Genomic DNA, 17,866 nt, shown 5'->3' with positions numbered 1-17,866 from the left:
ACCACACAAAGTTGGTTTGGTTGAGTGGGGATGCATTCTTCTGGCCACAGATCTATTATAAAAGCAGATAACATAGCAGTAGAGACTTATAACCTATGGAATGAAGTGAAATAAAAGGACAAAGAAAAAGAGCGGAGTCGAGGCTCCTGTATAAGATAAGGCTGGGACGGACAGCATGTCAGCAGAGAGCTGCAGCAGCAGCAGCAGCTGTAACTTCTGCTCTCTGTGGTCAAACCTCTGGTTTATGAGGCTCCTGGCTTTTCCTCTACGACCAGCAGCACCTTGCCCTCACTGTCACCTGGCTTTATAATACATTTGATACTATGATGACGATAAGACACGCACAAAAACACGTTAGCTGAGAGCTAACGCTGTTAGCTGTTGGGCTAATCAATGATAGCATTCGTCTAATATCATATCTGAAAGACGTTCACTGAAACAGCCAGAATAAGAACAAACGGTTGTCGTCATGCTGCAAATGAAACTTAAATGTTCGGATACGGTTATCAGGATCTACTCATGAAAAAGTATGCCTAGATACAGTTGCTAGTGTTCAGTAGCACTTAGGCTAACATGCTAACTCTCTACTTACCTTCGTATTTTTCTATGAAGTTTTCGTGGAAAAACTTGTATCCTTTCTTCATCTTTGACTTTTTTGTCACCGATTTCTCTTCCACCATCCTTTCCACATCAGCGAAGGAAATGCTGGGGAAATGATGGAGACAAGTACTGAAAACGCGACCCATCTCGGAGAAAATGAATGGACTTGGCGCTGGACCGGAAGAAAAGTCACCCACTGATTGCGTATTTCCGGTTTTTGTGAAAAAGGTCTGTTGTGCAGCTTCTCTGCTTGGCCAGGAGGAGTCTGTGTTGAGCCATTTTTACTGGGCTGTGAAAAGCACTAAATGCCGTCACTTTCAGACCGAAAGGTACTATATATAGTACTATATCGGGAATTAAAATTAGAATTTTTAATTAGATATAAAATAATAATAATAAAGAAATTGAAAAAATTAGAAAAACTAATTATTAAAATGGAATGATTTCATTTTTTCCTATCAGCCCAGGGGAGGCAGTCTGACGGCACGTCACTGACTACAACCTATCTGGCTGAACAGCCTCATAAAACTGTTGGTAGATTTATCTGTGACATTTTCCCACTCGTCATCAACAGCAGAGACACATCTTGTGTTTTCAGACTCTCTGTGAGAGTATTTCTCCTTTTCTAGGTTTTCTAGTCTCTTTCAAACCAAATCTTCAGTCGTCCTCTTCAGCTCCGCCCCTTTTTCTGTATGTCTTTGTCTGCAGTTTGAAAACTTGGAAGTGCATGGAGCAGAAAGTATTTACATGAGAGGAGCCGTGGCAGCTGAGTGGGCGTGGTTACTGATGGTATCATGGTTTCTGAGGGGCGTGGCTGCTGAAATTATGTCACTTTCCTCATGTGGACGCATCAAGGATAAAACAGGTTTTAGAGTCACCAAAACAAATGACTGAACTGTGGAAAGTTTCTATTGGCCTCTATTCAGACTCCCAGCCTGTTGTGGAGCAGAACAGCTCCAACAGGTTTGGGCGTGTTGTGACAGCGTCTCCCAGAGCTTCAGGAAGAAGTTAGAAAAATAAATACATTTTGTATTAATGCTGAACAGAAGGACGGAATTTGACAGAAATGACTGCTGAAGGACACTGACTGTTGGTTCTTGTTAAACTGTAGAGAGTAGCTGCTGTCAGGGAGTCTCTGGTCTTGATCCCTGGTCCTGATCTACATCTTGAGCTCCATTCCTGAGCTCAGGAATGGATTCAATAACGTCACACTCTTCCAGTAATGTAGGGGTGTGATTTAATGTAAAAACAGAGGAGGAGGAGCAGCTGTGTTCCGGTGATCCAGGTGAGGTGGTCCAGTCAGGAAACAGGAAGTGAAGGACTGAGAGAGTTCAGACTCCAACGGACAGACTGAGAGAGAAGGAGAAGCAGGTGAGTGCTGCTGCAACTCTCATCTTCTAATGTCACTGTTTGTGTGTGCAAGGCCGGCCCGGGCTTCTCAGGCGCCCTAGGCGAGCCCGACACGAGTGCCCCGTGGGGGGGGGGGGGGGGGGGGGGGGGGGGGCGGGGACAGTGCGCTGCTCACACGGGCTATCAGAGCGGCCCTCACAAGGTGCATCGCCCCTTGTACAGCAAACCCCCCCCCGTACTTGGCGCCCAAGGTGGTGCCTAGGCCGGCGCTGTGTGTGTGTATTTTTGTGTATCTGTGTGTGTGTGTGTATGACAGAAAGAGAGAGAGAGAGAGAGAGAGAGAGAGAGAGAGAGAGAGAGAGAGAGAGAGAGAGACAGTGAGAGGTTCCATTTATGTGGCAACATTTGACCTTTTTTTAATATTTTATTTACATTTTCGATTTTAGATTTGTAACAGAACACATTTGATGATCACTGTTGTAAAACCTTGAGAAGGTGCAAAGTGTCACCGAGGAAGCGTCTGCAGCAGCCATGTAGGCCCTCAGAGCTCCGCCCTCCCCCCAGATCACCCGATGGGGGCTCATATCGAGTCTTTATTTTTAGCAAAAAAAAAAAAATATATATATACACACATATATATATATATATATATATATATATATATATATATATATATATATATATATATATATATATGTACATATATAATAAATGTACATGTATCTACCACCCCACAACAAACATAAGAGAAAAGAGCGTCTGTAACGGCTGCATGTCGGTGCCCCGCCCGCTGCCGTTATATGGATATGGGAGCATCTAATTATCTCCGAACCAACTGCAAATCACACGAAAGTCAAACGGGTGAGTAAATGTTGTTGTTATGAATGTGAAATAAGGTCCAGATTGTAAAAACGACCGTTCCCCTTTAAGGCCCATCCATGATTCACATGTCTGCGTGGGTGCGCGTTGCGCGTTTGTCCGCGTGACGACCGATCCACCGACGACCGCGCAGCAGCGGATTTTGTTACGGCGTTGCGCACAGGTCGCACCGGAGCGCCACAGCAAACAAAACAAGCAGCCTGATGGCTCCACAGAAACACACCCAGAGAGTGAAAAACACGTGGACGGACAGAGCAGACTCTGTCTGGAGAGAGGAGAACGTCTGCTGACAGAAGTGACATTAACTAATCGCTCGGCCGCCACCCCGCAATGGAGGAACAGAAAAAAAAAAGATAAATAAACTTTTATATTAAATGATAACGTACTAGTGAGTGACTGACTTGGCGCTATCAGATTTACAATGACATGCCAGCAAATACTCATCTAAAATGTAAAAAATGCTACAAGATTTAGATTAACAGTAGGCTTCAGTCGTCTCCTATTGCTTTTTAAGTTATGTTAGAGTGAGCGCGCGGGTGAGTTCTTTGTGTGTTCTGATTAATTTCCAAAATAAAGTTTTGGCTTCTGAAATCCGATTTTTAAACAGTTCTGATGAAGCTGAATGTTTATCTGGATGATGCGGCTTCACACCGAACCATTTCACGGTAAATCTGGACGACCCGCGGCGTCTGGAGATAAAAAATAATATTCAATGTAACGCCAGTTTTGTGCCACATGCGTAAATGCGCACAAAGATACACACTCTCCCCGACTGTACAACATGAAAGCAACTGGAATTAATCAGTGACTCAAGGTGTCATGATCTGCAGCACCTGTCATTGATATCTCTAATATAATGCCGCAGCGTGCACAAAGACACACGGGCTCTGTGGAGAACTCCGCTCCAGCTGGCTGCAGGTGACTGACGCTGTATTTCTGCTTACAGTCAGTGATCCCTAATGTCTGAGATTCAGACATCAATCTGACATGTTTCAGACTCGTCCAAGTTACATTAAGACACCTGGCATATTATATTTACAGTTTCAGGAGATTTTTAACATAGATTTTTAAGTTGGTTTGCGAGGTTGTGGAGTCCATCTACTTTTAAATCACGTAAAAATCTGAGGCTTTGATGTCTGCCGTTTTGATTATTTGGCCTCTGTGTTTTAATGTGGATATGCACTCTCGTAGGCTTGGAAAGGAATTGTTGGATGGTGGATGCTTTGTTTTTTTATATATACCCTCATTCCAACTATAGAACGCAAAAATTGCCAGAATGATGGGACTTCTGAAAGAAATTTAAGTGTTGTCATTTGCAGACCTGCCAACCTTGGTGAAATTTTTCGAGTACCACTTGCCGGAACAGTTGTCGACCGGGGGGGGGGGGGGGGGGGGGGGGGGGGGGGGGGGGGGCAGTTTTAAGTTCTCTTGTGGTTCTTTAATTTGTTTATTGGCAAAGATTTAACAGCTGTTTTTCTGATACACATTACATTGCGGCTGACCGTGCACGTTGTCCCCAGAAAAGAGCTTCAAAATGCTGCTACATGTCCTTTAACTAAGCATTTTTTGCTGTGTGTGTGCGCATGCGTGCGCGTGTGTGTTCCATTACTAAAACCTTTATAAAGCCGTGAATACGGTGTTTCAAATTAACTGGTGTCCTTGTTACCTGGTGACCGACTTCCTTTAGCATTTCCTGCTGCTGCTGCTCGTGGCCGCAGATGTTGAAATCAGACTCATAAAAGGTCTGACACGACTTTTTGTCTGGTTTTTCATATCTATCAGCAACAAGGGACGTGAAAGAAACCCAGTCGCCAGTTAAAAGGGACTCAGTTATTCCAAAACACTGGCTCCGCTCCGGTTTCGCGACACTCCTCCTCCGCCAGGTGACTGGAGCTGCTGCGGAAAAGTGAAACTCGGTCGTTAACACGAAAGCAGCGGAGACAGCTGGACTCAGGAGGGACACAGGAGACACGTGAAGGAAGCGAGGACAGTTTGCACAAAGGAACGACTCTCAGACAGCTGTGAACCGGCTCTCGTCGTTCACTTGAAAGAGCCGTTCAAACGAACGACTCGTTCATTAAACGTCGCAGCACTACGAGGGTAGCACGTTTCCTCCCCGTTCCATAGCTGCGGCGCACCAGCCTAATTTACCGGTATTTTTTTTCAGCACGACAAATACAATGTGTGCCGTGAATGTGTGACAACACACCGAAATGCGTGACACTTCAGAGCCCTGCTGCTGCATCGTGTTGTCAGACATGAGAACGTCCACGGTCCGCATTTATAACAGCGCTCACAGACGTCTGCAGCTTTTTGCGTAGTTTAATGAGGCGGAGCGTACCAGCGTATATTGATGTCAAATTGCCTACCTGCTAAGCAAAATGCGTACAGGTTGGCAGGTCTGCATTTGGGCACCCTTGTCGGAGTGGAGGGATGTTGGAATAGCGGTTGCCTCCCCTATTTATTATTATTTTTATTTTTTGAGTGTCTGTGACTGTTGAGACTGAGTTTGAAATGAAAAAAGGATGCTTGAAACCTCTGAGTCTCAGCACAGATTCTTTTATTTGATTGAGGATGATCAGACAGCGAAGAAGGTCTCATGCTAGCAATAAAATCAAAATACGAGGCTCTCGGTCCATCAGCCCTGCGAGAACAGATCTCAGTCTGAACCCCAGGCTGAATGGCCCTGATTGTTGGTAGAGCGACACCTTTATCCTCGGTTTCCGCATAATTAAGGGTGGCACATGGGACTTCTCGTCTCCAGGAGTTAACAATCATGCTTAAGATTTGCGATCCTGCATACAGTCACAACAGTCTCTTCCTGCTAGCTTGGGGCCTTATACAACAGTTCAGCTCATCTCAGCAGGCCATATGCGACCGGTACAATAGACTGACACCTGGTTACCTCCTGTGGCTTCTGACCTGGCATCAGCTCCTTATCCTGACTGGTTCACACCTAAAGTCCCTAGGGCTGTGGCATTTACATTATCACAAAGAGATCAAAGGTTTAGCTATGGTGACCCCTCACCTACACAGTTGCAAGGCACAAAAGGCAGTCACAAGGCAGAGTAATAGAATCACAGTGTAACCATTTAAAATGAGATAAAAATATACAACAATTCCCTCTCTTGATCCCAGTTAAACTGGGATCACTACACTCGCACATTTTTACAGCGGAGTGGTATCTACCTCACCATCCTGCACTGGGCGGTACGGGGCGTTGTCAACTCGGAACGGAATGTGATAGGAGGCATCAGCAGTGTGGGCCAGAGCGGAAAAATGTGAATCAGTTTCCTCGACCACCATTTGGCAGGGAGGGGGTGCATACTTATCAGTCACAAATGCAATCATTTTGGTAATGACAGACCTAAGCAAAGGAATGCAACAACAACCACAGTTGATGAGAAGGGCTAGAAACACTGCAAAAATGTGAAGATTGTTAAAAAGAACCCTTTGAACTTTCCGAACAATCAATCAAACAAGTCCATCAACCGGGAATTTCCCACACCAGAGACATTATTCAATTCCTCCTACAACAGACGGTGATTCACATAGTACCTGGAACTAAAGCATATCACCTAAGGTGCAAACACCTATGGCCATAGGGGTCAGGATAAGTTTTACTCAGTGAGTCATTGATTCCCAATCTGTGATGTTTCGTTAACAAAACCTGACAAGCCGAATCCATGATTTCCCGTTACAACTTTTGAAGTCTGATGTATGGTAGAAGTTTAGAATAATTACTGGGTAAGCTGGATGATTCACATTCGGGACCCCAATCAGAATCTGTGTATGGCACCACATAGGGGTGACAACTAAATAATACTCTATCATCACTTCAGAGACAGCGGAAGAAGTATAAGTCTATAAAAAAGTGACACGTCTATTTCCAGGCTGCATGATGCAGGCCACGGGGTGATCAGAGGCACAGCGAATGTTCAGTGCGATGAATTCGAGGTCTGGAGGACGCTTCGTCTTCTCTTGCTGTCGTGGTCTCTTTGTCCTGGGCTGACGACGTCAGTCCAGAAGCTTGCATCGTGGGCTTGCCGTGAGCTTCTGGGACAAAACTTTTAACCTGTGACCCCTCCAATGTCCACATTAGGAGGGGAACGGATGCTGCTAGCCGTAGAAGGCCACAGCAGAGGACACCTTCCGGGTTCCATCTACTGCGCCTACTTCTACCGTCGGGGAGAATCAGCCTTGCACCATGTTCTCCCGTTTCCGGTGACTTCAGATGGTTCCAGGGGCCTTGGTTCCTCCGGGTCCGGCGCTGGGCTGCCCTGGGACTGATGGGACCACGTCCATTTCATCTTCTCCAACTGGACGGCGTGGGATGTCCTCTCCGTCACCTTGAATGGGCCCGTCCATCTCGGCTCCGCCCACTTCCTCCTCAGGACCTTGAGGTGATGATGATGGGGATCGCTGTTTGTCCAACGGAGACAGGCCTTTCCCAGGTCCTGGAAGAGGTCTGCCATGTTTCGATTCGAATGGAGAGTAACCTGTAGTAAACAAGACTAAACCACAAATTAGTAACAGAACCACTGCTATTGCATCAACCCAGTTCAATTTGGTGGACGCCATTACCTTAAAAAGTTTTTGTTTAATTGTCTAGTTCATACGTTCCAATTGATGTCACAAACCCATTTCTCAGCCAACATGGAAGCTCCACATGCACTACGCCTGCAGCGTATGCTGAGTCAGTGTAGATGTTGACTCTTAACCATCCACCCTCTCTAGAACCCTTGTGAGAGCAATGAGTTCAGCCCGCTAGGCTGACTGTCTACCTCCGATGAGGTCTGCTTCCTGAACATAATAAGTTTGTTGGCTAACATCTGCCATGACTGCGTAAGCAGATCTGAGGACCCAGAGGGGTCTCTGAAACAACACCGGTCCACAAAAATGACGTAGTCTGGGTTCTAGATGAGTGTCCATTATAATGTGATTAGTTTTGAGTATAACTTTTGTCAGACCTGCTGCATATCTAGCACAAGGTGGTTGTTTAGCTTCCACTGGGTCAAGAGAAAAACTTACATAGGTCAAAAATTTACATAGGTCAAAAATTTGTCTGTCTCCTGTTCCCTCTCTTTTCTGAAAAAGAACGGCTGCAATGGAGCCGGATTTTTCAGAAACATCCATAAAGAATGGTCTAGAATAATCAGGTCGTGCCAATGAGGCAGCTTAGGCTAGAGCCTGTTTTAAAGCAGAAAAAGCTGAGTCGGCCAGAGGAACAAAATTTAGTTTTACATTCAAATTACGCAGCCCTTGTTCAGTGTTTAATCACATGATTAATAAGTCGGAGGTCATGTGCCATCCGATACATGCCTGTCTCCTTACGGACAGGCAAAAGTGGAGTGTTCCACACATTGTCAGATGTGGGTTCCAGGACTCCTGATTACAAGAGACCTGTGATCGTGTCAACAATTCCTAAGCATTCATGTTGTGGGCGAGGATGCTACAGAACATTAATTGGATGTGAATAGTCAGCAGTTATAGTTACAGGTGTAATTTTATACAGCTCAACGACAGTCGGGCCCTGTGACCACAAAGATTCAGGAATTGAAAACAGAAGCGCAGCAGCCCCATCAGAGTCAGACTTCTCACAACCGTGAGAGCAAGTAAACCACTCTTCTTCAGCCACAGCAGACTCAAAGGCAGACTGTTAAATTTTAAAATTCCGTTGAAGGGAGTAGAGCAGGCCAGGGGTGCTCCATGGAGCCCAGTCAGTGGCCTCAACTTCCCATTCTGCCATGGGGCCTAAGTCCTTAGCTTGGTGCTTAGGACTGAGTGCAAATGTAATATGTAAATAAGCTGTGAATTACATCATGTACCAATGTTGTGTATCAGGTGTGAGTGTAACAGCCAAAGAGACACCCTGCACGCCAACCACCACGAAGTCAGACTGAATGACATGACAGGTCCCTGCCATGTCTTCTGGAAGGCGTCTTGGTAGACTTCATCACCTTCACTGTCATAAAATAGGGTATAATGCGGATGATCAATCGGGGGGGTGATTGGGGTTGCAGCGCTGAGATCCAGGGTCACCAGTCACGAAACACCTTAAGTACTGAGAGTTCATCAGGGTCTTCAACTTTGTCCAAAAGCAACCAATAGGTGTTAGTGCCTTGATGGAGGATGGCAGGGTTGAGTTCATTTGGGATGTGACAGATTTCAGTCCCATGTCCTCGGGGGACAGACAGGTGCAGCATCTGTTCCGAGGAAAACGGTAACTCCAGTCTGTCTGGAGAGCAGGGGATCGAGGCCTCGACTTTGACGAGCAGGTCTCTTCCCAGGAGGTTCAATGAACAGGTTGATTGCAGAACACATTGATGGTCACAGCATGTCATTCTCAGACGTGTGGGAAGGGCAGTAGTCAGAGGTACGATCATGGGTTTCTCAGAGGAGCCGGTGAGTGTGACGCCATTGTCTGACAGACGTGCTCCATCAGGGAGATCGATGAGGGTGGAATAGCGAGCACCAGTGTCCACCGTCATGGAAAGAATGTGGACGTTCACCTCAATGTTCATCATGGCTCTGACTGGGTCCCATGATCAGCTCCTCCTGGGCACCTCTAGGCAGAATAGTGTTAATTTCCCAATGCCCATGAGAAGGTGGGGCATTGTGGCGCACCTTGACTTGGTGGGGGCTGGTGATATGATGCAGGTCCCTGCAGAAGAGGTCGCTGATGGTTCTGCAGCGAGTCTGTTGGTGGCGGACCAGTCATCCTGTAGGGGCATCTGGCAGCCCAATGATCCAGAGCACCGCAGTGGAAGCATGCGTCAGATTGCTGATGAGAGGAGTACTGGTATTGCTGGCCTGGCGGACCCTGGTATCTACCCCGCTGCATCCTGCTACGGCCTCTTCCTCGGCGTGCAAAATTTTGCCGTGGAGTGGGCTGAATTAGTGGTGGAGGGCCCCAGGATGGCTGCATCAGCGGCTGCATATAGTGCTGTGGGGAATGAATATAAGGTTGTGATAGTGGTGCTGGGTGTAGTGCTGGAGTGTCTGTGACAGGCATCTGTGAATTCTTTTTCGATGCTTTGTTTGACTCTGATGAGTTGCATTTCGCCTGCAGTTGCAGATGGAATAACTCTTTCTGCAATTTAATAGTATCTTCTGACTCTTTCTTTTTATCTTCCATGTATTTGCGACAATGAAAAATGAAATGATCTCGCCACTCAGTAGAACCCGCACTGAGAATCGTGGGTGATGCTGTCATAGCATCCCTAACCTGTTGTGGGACTCCCTGAAGCACGTGATGCCTGAAAAGCTGCATGTTCTTTCCAGAGGAGTGTGCTGCAATTCCTGTGACAGCAGACCACTTATCTGCAGCTTCATCAAGATAAGCGACTGGGCTGGTCATAACATCCCAGTCAAAGTTGAGAGGTGACAATGCCCCCAGGGGGGCTAGGAATGTGTGTCTAATGCCAGTGTTAACAGCTTCACTATCTGTGCAGAAATGTAATGCATCTTGTTCCTGGGTGGTACCAGCCGATTCTTCTGTGTCTGCCAGAGTGGAAGTGGGGGTGGCAGCACTAATTAACTCTCTCACCTCACCCAATGCCAGAGTAATGCCAGCAGTCAATGACAAAAGCCTTTTGCTGAGGTGTTCCAATATGTAGATCCTATTCTGTGGAGGTGCGAAGGTCCACAGGGATGGGGGTGAGTGCTGAATGGCAGATGATGCCTGAGGGCCTTTGAGGGCAGTGAGTAAGACTTGACCTCCCCTGTAGGGGTTGTATTGTTTGGAGATGGGAGTTGACATGCCAATGGATGGAGCTAACGGCTCCTCCCCCTGGAGTTGGGCGGCTGGTCTCACCAAATTCAACTTCAGTTGTCTCTTGACAGCCAAGAGTGGAGGTTGCACTGGTGACAGAAAAAGTTGTAAGAGTTGTACAGAGGTGACTTGTTTTAAGACTCGGGTAATGCTGGATTTTTCACAGCAGCTAGAGTTACTTCACAAATGTACACAGTGGCACAAAAGCCCATTAGTGAATTCGCCAAACTATACAATAACGTGCATCTTCTCATTACCCAAACCAAAAAATCCTTAAGACAAAAACTGTTCTTCATTTGAAATTTCCAATCAATGCTTTAAAAATAATTCCAATTTATTTGAACAGATTAGTCAACATAATTTCCTAAATAACTTTGAAAACTTTCACCACAAATTCGGTAGTTTAAATTTGCACCATTTGACCCACCTTCTCTACTGGGCAGGATCACAGCAGGAAACTGCAGTGTCTCTACAGGTCAGCTCAACAGTGCATGAGAACTCAAATGAGTTTTATTTTTTATTTTAGAATAATCAATCGTCGAACGTGGTTTCTTATAAAAAATTCCCTTCTTGAAATTACTAAATTGTAGCTACAAATTTTGAATTTCGCATTTTAACAAATTCCAAGCCAATTTACAACTAAGAGTCAGTTTCACTCCCCCTTCGTAACAGCCTCTGCAGCAGCTGCAAGCCAGAGGACGTGAAACTGCCCCTCTTCTTTCTTCAAAATGTTACTCTTAAACTTGTTTTTAGTTTAAGGGTTCCATCTTTCTTTATGAGCTACAGGAAGCCATTTCCTTGCATTTTCATGTTCTTCTGTAGTTTTTATTTTAATTATCAATATTGTTATTATTTATTATTAGTTATGTTTTTATTTTTACGCCTTTTTAGCAGATTCAAATTGAACTTGGATTTACAATTTATCATCTGGCACGTCTTTCAATCAGAATTTGCCAATTCACAGTCAAATTCACCATCAATCTTTACGCCTCATTCCTTCTTACACAAATTATAACACAGTTATTTCCAAATTGTGGTCTAAATTCACTACCACCGCACACAGCCGTGACCACTTCTCCTTTTTTAAGCCAATTGGGATCTTTTCTCCTTCTTTTTCCCCGCACGTAGCCACAGATCACAGACTAAGACACAGTAATACGCCGGTCCTTCCACCGATTCTTGATTACTTGTCTACCACTGCACTGGAGGATTTATTCTATTAATTTACCAAATTTGAACGCCACCACACAGCAACAAAAAATCCTCCAGGCTTACGTGAACACCTTTTATAACCCTCACACAGACTAAGGCTCCACGTCTTCCATGTACCACACTCCTAAACTCCCGTGCACACAGCCCGTGAATACATGGGTAAGGATTTGTACTTCTCCTCAATTCACCCACACACAGTCCAGTCCTTACAAATCCTCTTCTTCTTCAAGACCAGAGCCAATGCAGAAACAGAAGTGACCGAAAATTTGGATATGTTCAATGTGGCAATTTTGTCTTTTTCAGAAACAGGTTTTGCCTTACCTTATGATATGTTGCTGCGCAGCGAAGGTCACTTAGGTCCTGGTTGGATAGGGTCTGGCACGCCGGCCCTGTCTGATCCTCCTTCTCAAATCCTGCCGACAACGCCAATTTGTTGAGACTGAGTTTGAAATGAAAAAAGGATGCTTGAAACCTCTGAGTCTCAGCACAGATTCTTTTATTTGATTGAGGATGATCAGACAGCGAAGAAGGTCTCATGCTAGCAATAAAATCAAAATACGAGGCTCTCGGTCCATCAGCCCTGCGAGAACAGATCTCAGTCTGAACCCCAGGCTGAATGGCCCTGATTGTTGGTAGAGCGACACCTTTATCCTCGGTTTCCGCATAATTAAGGGTGGCACATGGGACTTCTCGTCTCCAGGAGTTAACAATCATGCTTAAGATTTGCGATCCTGCATACAGTCACAACAGTCTCTTCCTGCTAGCTTGGGGCCTTATACAACAGTTCAGCTCATCTCAGCAGGCCATATGCGACCGGTACAATAGACTGACACCTGGTTACCTCCTGTGGCTTCTGACCTGGCATCAGCTCCTTATCCTGACTGGTTCACACCTAAAGTCCCTAGGGCTGTGGCATTTACATTATCACAAAGAGATCAAAGGTTTAGCTATGGTGACCCCTCACCTACACAGTTGCAAGGCACAAAAGGCAGTCACAAGGCAGAGTAATAGAATCACAGTGTAACCATTTAAAATGAGATAAAAATATACAACATGACCCATTCAAAAGTGCCATGAAAGAAAAAAAAATTCTTATGGGCTTTATTTATTTTTAAATGTGGAAAAACAGCCAAATAAACATCAAACAAATGAATAAAAACAAACAAAAAAAAAATAACAGGAGTTTTCTCATCTCAAAAACCTGCAGCACTGAGAATTAAAGAGAGGAAAAGAACAGTGCTGTAAATGATTCAAAACAGATTAAAATTTGTTTAACTTCAAATACTCTAGTTGTCAGACTTTCTAATGAACAAAAACAACAGCCTGTTAATCAAACAGTGCTATGCAGCATACAAATATACATATCTCTCTATTATGGCACCAAGTCCTCCCGTGGAACCAAGGAAATAAGTTTGACCTTTGTATCAAAATATTTAAAATAAGATAAATAGCCATAGCCACCAGAAAAAAATATATAAATACAGCAATAGCCACCAGATAAACAAAACTTACATACACATGAATCCACTGCTACAAAAAAAAAAACAACAACTCCTTTTTAAACGAGCTTTTCAGCCCTCAAAATAAAATAAATAGGTCTTCTCTAGTCTTATCTCGCCATAGCGGATTTGTTTTCCTTTTACCGGTTTTTATTCAGAGAAAGCAGCATGTTGACCTGCTCTGGGGTCAGCCCGGTGCGCAGCCTGTTTACTGTGAGACCCGCAGAGGAGAATATGAGCTCAGATGGAACCGATGTCCAGGAACACACAGGCGGCGCCGGGCCAGGATGGCCAGCCTCGGGAAGCGCGGCTGTTGGATTTTCCACCACTCAAGGGGGTCAGTGTCCAGTGATGGTAGACGGTCTCCCATGTAGGTGTCCACCTCTGCTTCTGGATCGTCTCCTTGTTCAGGAGAGCTGCAGTCATCTCCCAGGAGCAGCGTCATGGCACTGTCCGGCGGCGCCGGACTGCAGCCAGGCCAGAAGGCACCGCAGTGTCTGTATTCTCCACAGCAGCACAGCTTTCCCCTTCTTCACCTGCAGCAACAGGCTCCTCTTCATCATTTCCAGCAGTTGCTGCTGTGTTAGCACAGAGTTCAAGTAGTTTTGCTTTTGTGGCTTGTTTTCCCCTGAAGAAAAAAACCTGAGATGTTTGTGCCGTGGATCCAGGACCGAGGCCATCAGTGCTGGCTTGGTCACCAACTGGTCCATCCCCACCTGTGGTGAAAAATATAGTGAATGACCTTTTTAATTCACAACAAACATTGCGTAATAATAATGACAATAACAATAACAATAACAATAACAATAATAATAATAATTAGCTCACCCCATGCGGTCACACAAGGACTGTCGCACCTTTGCCTTGAACTCTTTAACTCTCGGGCGGTCATCTTCAGCGCTGATCAGGTGTTTGTTGATAAGGCTGAAGGTGATGGGATAAATGTTGGAAACTGACACCTCCTTTTCTGTGGACATGACAGTGGTCGCACATTTCAGCTTCTCCAACACTGGCACAATCTCCTCCATTATCTGCCAGTGTTTATCTCTGATCTCCAGGGTTCTTGCTTCTTGCAATTTTGTAAGTGCTCGGTGGGACAGAACAGCCGTCGCTGCCCAGCGTTGTTCAAGCAGTCGTGCCATCATGTCACACACAGAGTTCCATCTCGTTTTACAGGACTGGATAAGCTGGTGCTTCGGAAGTTGCATTTGGTCCTGTTTGGCCTCCAGGGCCTTGCATGCAGGTGTGCTGTGGTTAAAGTGCCTGACAAGCCGCCCCGCTGCAGCAATAACACAATGCGCAAACACGTTAAATCCGTCATTTACCACCAGCTGCAGTGTATGTGCAAAACAGGGGATGGAGTCCCAGCTGACCCGTCCGGGAGAGTTGGCTGCCACCATGTTGCACGCGTTGTTGTGGACGCATGTGGACACTTTCCCACTAAGTCTCCACGTCTCCACTGCATCAACCAGTTTAGCTGTGAGGTTATCAGCTGTGTGTCTACCTGGCATGCTCTGTGTTAGCAGGACGGCGGAATTACCTTTCCAGTACTCATCGATGTCATGACATGTAATCGTCACGTAGCTCTCTGTTGTGAGCGCGGTCCAGCAGTCCGTTGTAATCGCCACGAACTTTGTACTTGCAAGTCGCGTTTTCAGTTCTTTCCTCTCCTCAAAACGAGCCTCTAATCGTCGGGTAATGGTCGGTCTTGATGGAATTTGGTAATTAGGCTCGATATAGCCCATTAGCTCCTGGAACCCTTCACCACTGACCACACTGATGGGCAAAATGTCTTTTTCCACCATCGCACATATTTTTTCCGTTATCTTCTCAGACCGCCGCGCGTCACACTTTCTCCCGGCCATCATGGAGGGCAAAGTTAGCTGCGATGGTCCTCCATCGTCTGATCCTGGATGCTTGTTTCTTATGTGGTACTGCATTGTACTCGTACTGCTGGAATATTTCAGTGCTGTACCGCATAATTTGCAAATGACCTCCTCCCCTTTCCGGTTGAAATTGTCCCACACAGAACTCCGTTTTGCTCTCTTCGTCTTTGCTGTAAAGTGTGCTATGGTGGAAAGCACGTGATGGAACATGTTGCGCCTGTGGACACGCCCCCATGAGTTGATTGAGTTATGAGCTAAAAAAAAAAAATAACCGCTAGTATTAATCGGTCAAAGTTCCTGTTAACGGTTAAACGGTTAACCATGTGCATCCCTAATGTATGTATATATATATATATATATATATATATATATATATATATATATATATATATGTGTGTGTGTGTGTGTGTGTGTGTGTGTGTGTGTGTGAATATGAACATTCCCAAGAAACATTCCCAATTCGACATATCACATGTGACAGAGAATCAATCAATCAATCAATCAATTTATTTTTGTATAGCCCAGTATCACAACAACATTTGCCTCAGAGGGCTTCAAGATGTTACATTGATTGGTAAAACATTTCAAAGATAGATAATGACTTTGATAATAACAATGAATCACAGTGTAGTGTCCATCAAAACAGTCCACAGAAAGAACAGAGTGAGAACGTTGACATCGGACCAACAAACATGGTGGCATGAACAGTCCACAACAGCTCGTCAATGACTGAACTAAGTAATGTTATAATGTTAACACAATAAAAACAGTGAATAAGCATAATGTTAATATGTCAAATTCACAGTAACAAGACAAAACGAAGCAACCACCTGCTCAGACCCTCACATCCTGCAAGAAAAAACTCCAGAAACCCAGTGGGAACACTCTGTCACCACAGCACTTATAACTAACAGAGACTGACAAAAAATCGATAGCTAACACCAAGACTGACAGAACCTGAACAGATGATTATTATTATTAATATTATTTTATTATTCTTTTTTTTTTGTAAAGTTAAACACTTCACAATCAGCTACTACTACTACAAGGGTATGACAAAGGGTGTCTTGCTTTTTTTTCACTTCCCTACAACAGATCACCATTAGTCTAACCCACCACAGGAAAACAATTTAACTGAGTCATCCGCATAAAGACTTATTTTATGTTCTATATTGTCCTTGGCCAGGATCCCTCTGATGTCTTTATTTTGTCTTATAGCAGCTGCCAGAGGTTCGATAAAGATGGCAAACAGTGAGGGAGAGAGTGGACAGCCCTGTCTGGTTCCTCGCTGCAGACAGAAGCTTGGAGAAGTCTGCTCGTTAGTCTTCACACATGCAGCTGGGTTGTTATATAAGATTTTAATCCAGTCTATGAAAGACATCCCAAGCCCCAATCTGGTTAATGTTACAAACAAAAATCTCCAGCTGACTCGATCAAAGGCCTTTTTGGCATCTAGAGAAATAATTATTGATTCTAGATTATGTATTGTAGAGTAATCTATTATATTAACTAATCTGCGCATGTTAGTGGATGAATGTCTACCTTTAATAAACCCTGTTTGGTCAGGATGTATTATGAGAGGGGTTAGCTTTTCTATTCTCCTGGATAGAGCTTTGCTAATGTTTTTGAGATCTGCATTTATTAATGGAATAGGACGGTAACTGAATGAAAGTGTGGGGTCTTTCCCTGGTTTAAGTATTAAAGTTATTTTGGCTCATTTCATATTTGAGGTTACTGTGCATTTGTTTTTTTTATTTCCATTACCATTTCATGAAAAGTGGGAGCCAACATGGTTCAGAATTCCTTTAGAATTCTGCTGGATAGCCATCTGGACCTGGAGCTTTATTATTGTGCATATGCTGCAGAGATTTATGGAGTTCACCCACTGAAAGAGGAGAATCCAACACTGTTCTGTTTTCATCTTTCAGTTTTGGGAGATTCATATAATTCAATATTTCCTCGAGGATTGGCCCCTGGCTTGCGGGGATGGGGGTGGGTTCGTGTCGGTTGTTGTCGAGGTCATACAAAAACTCCAAATAAGGAATTTGAGTCATAATATGTTCTTCTTTTTTCATTTCTAATTAGAGCTGGGCAACGATTAAATTTCTTAATCGCGATTAATCGCACCCCAATCCTGGAGTTAATCGCGCTTAAAATAGCTCATTTGAAGTCTGCCCATTCCATTCAAAATGTGTGTGTTACATAAACAATTTTATAATTGATCAAATATGATTTATAATGGCTTAAAATACCAAGTCTTTACCAAGATTGCCCCCCAACTCACACACGCACACACACACGCACGCACACACACACACACACACACACACACACACACACACACACACACACACACACACACACACACAATAGCAGAGCAGATGAAAAATGGAAGTTTCTTATTAGCGCTCACTTCCTCAAACTTCGTCCTATCTCCTAGACAGCCTAAATTCAGTCACGCCGAATTTTGCCTCATACTGACCTTTATTAAGCCAGATTGTGTATTGAAGGGAAATGTGTGTTTTCAGCACCTGAAAAACGCCCAGCTGGCCGAAACGCTGCGCCGACAAAACTCGCGATTTAAGTTTCACTTTCATTTTCTTCATATTTGCGCTCCTTATTTCAGTTTGTGCCTCATACCAGAATTTTCCTCCTGATTTTTCTGA

The 17,866-nt window shown here is 44.6% G+C and overlaps 1 long non-coding RNA gene across 3 annotated transcripts in view; it reads left to right on the top strand.

The window, feature by feature from the left end:
* Nucleotides 1-1,658: 1,658 nt before the first annotated feature.
* The window catches only part of LOC115384914 (uncharacterized), a 55,046-nt gene continuing 38,838 nt past the window's right edge, over nt 1,659-17,866 (top strand). For 2 of the 3 annotated variants that reach the window (XR_003930992.1, XR_003930993.1), the window contains exons 1-2: nt 1,659-1,971; nt 6,932-7,232. This is a non-coding gene — a long non-coding RNA (uncharacterized LOC115384914). The remainder of the gene's footprint in view (nt 1,972-6,931; nt 7,233-17,866) is intronic. The other variant, XR_003930994.1, reaches the window with a different exon arrangement.

This window comes from Salarias fasciatus, unplaced genomic scaffold (assembly GCF_902148845.1).
Source record: "Salarias fasciatus unplaced genomic scaffold, fSalaFa1.1, whole genome shotgun sequence".
Taxonomy (NCBI): Eukaryota; Metazoa; Chordata; class Actinopteri; order Blenniiformes; family Blenniidae; genus Salarias; species Salarias fasciatus.
The sequence above is the reverse complement of the archived record's forward strand: the minus strand, read 5'-3'. Positions and strand labels throughout refer to the sequence as shown.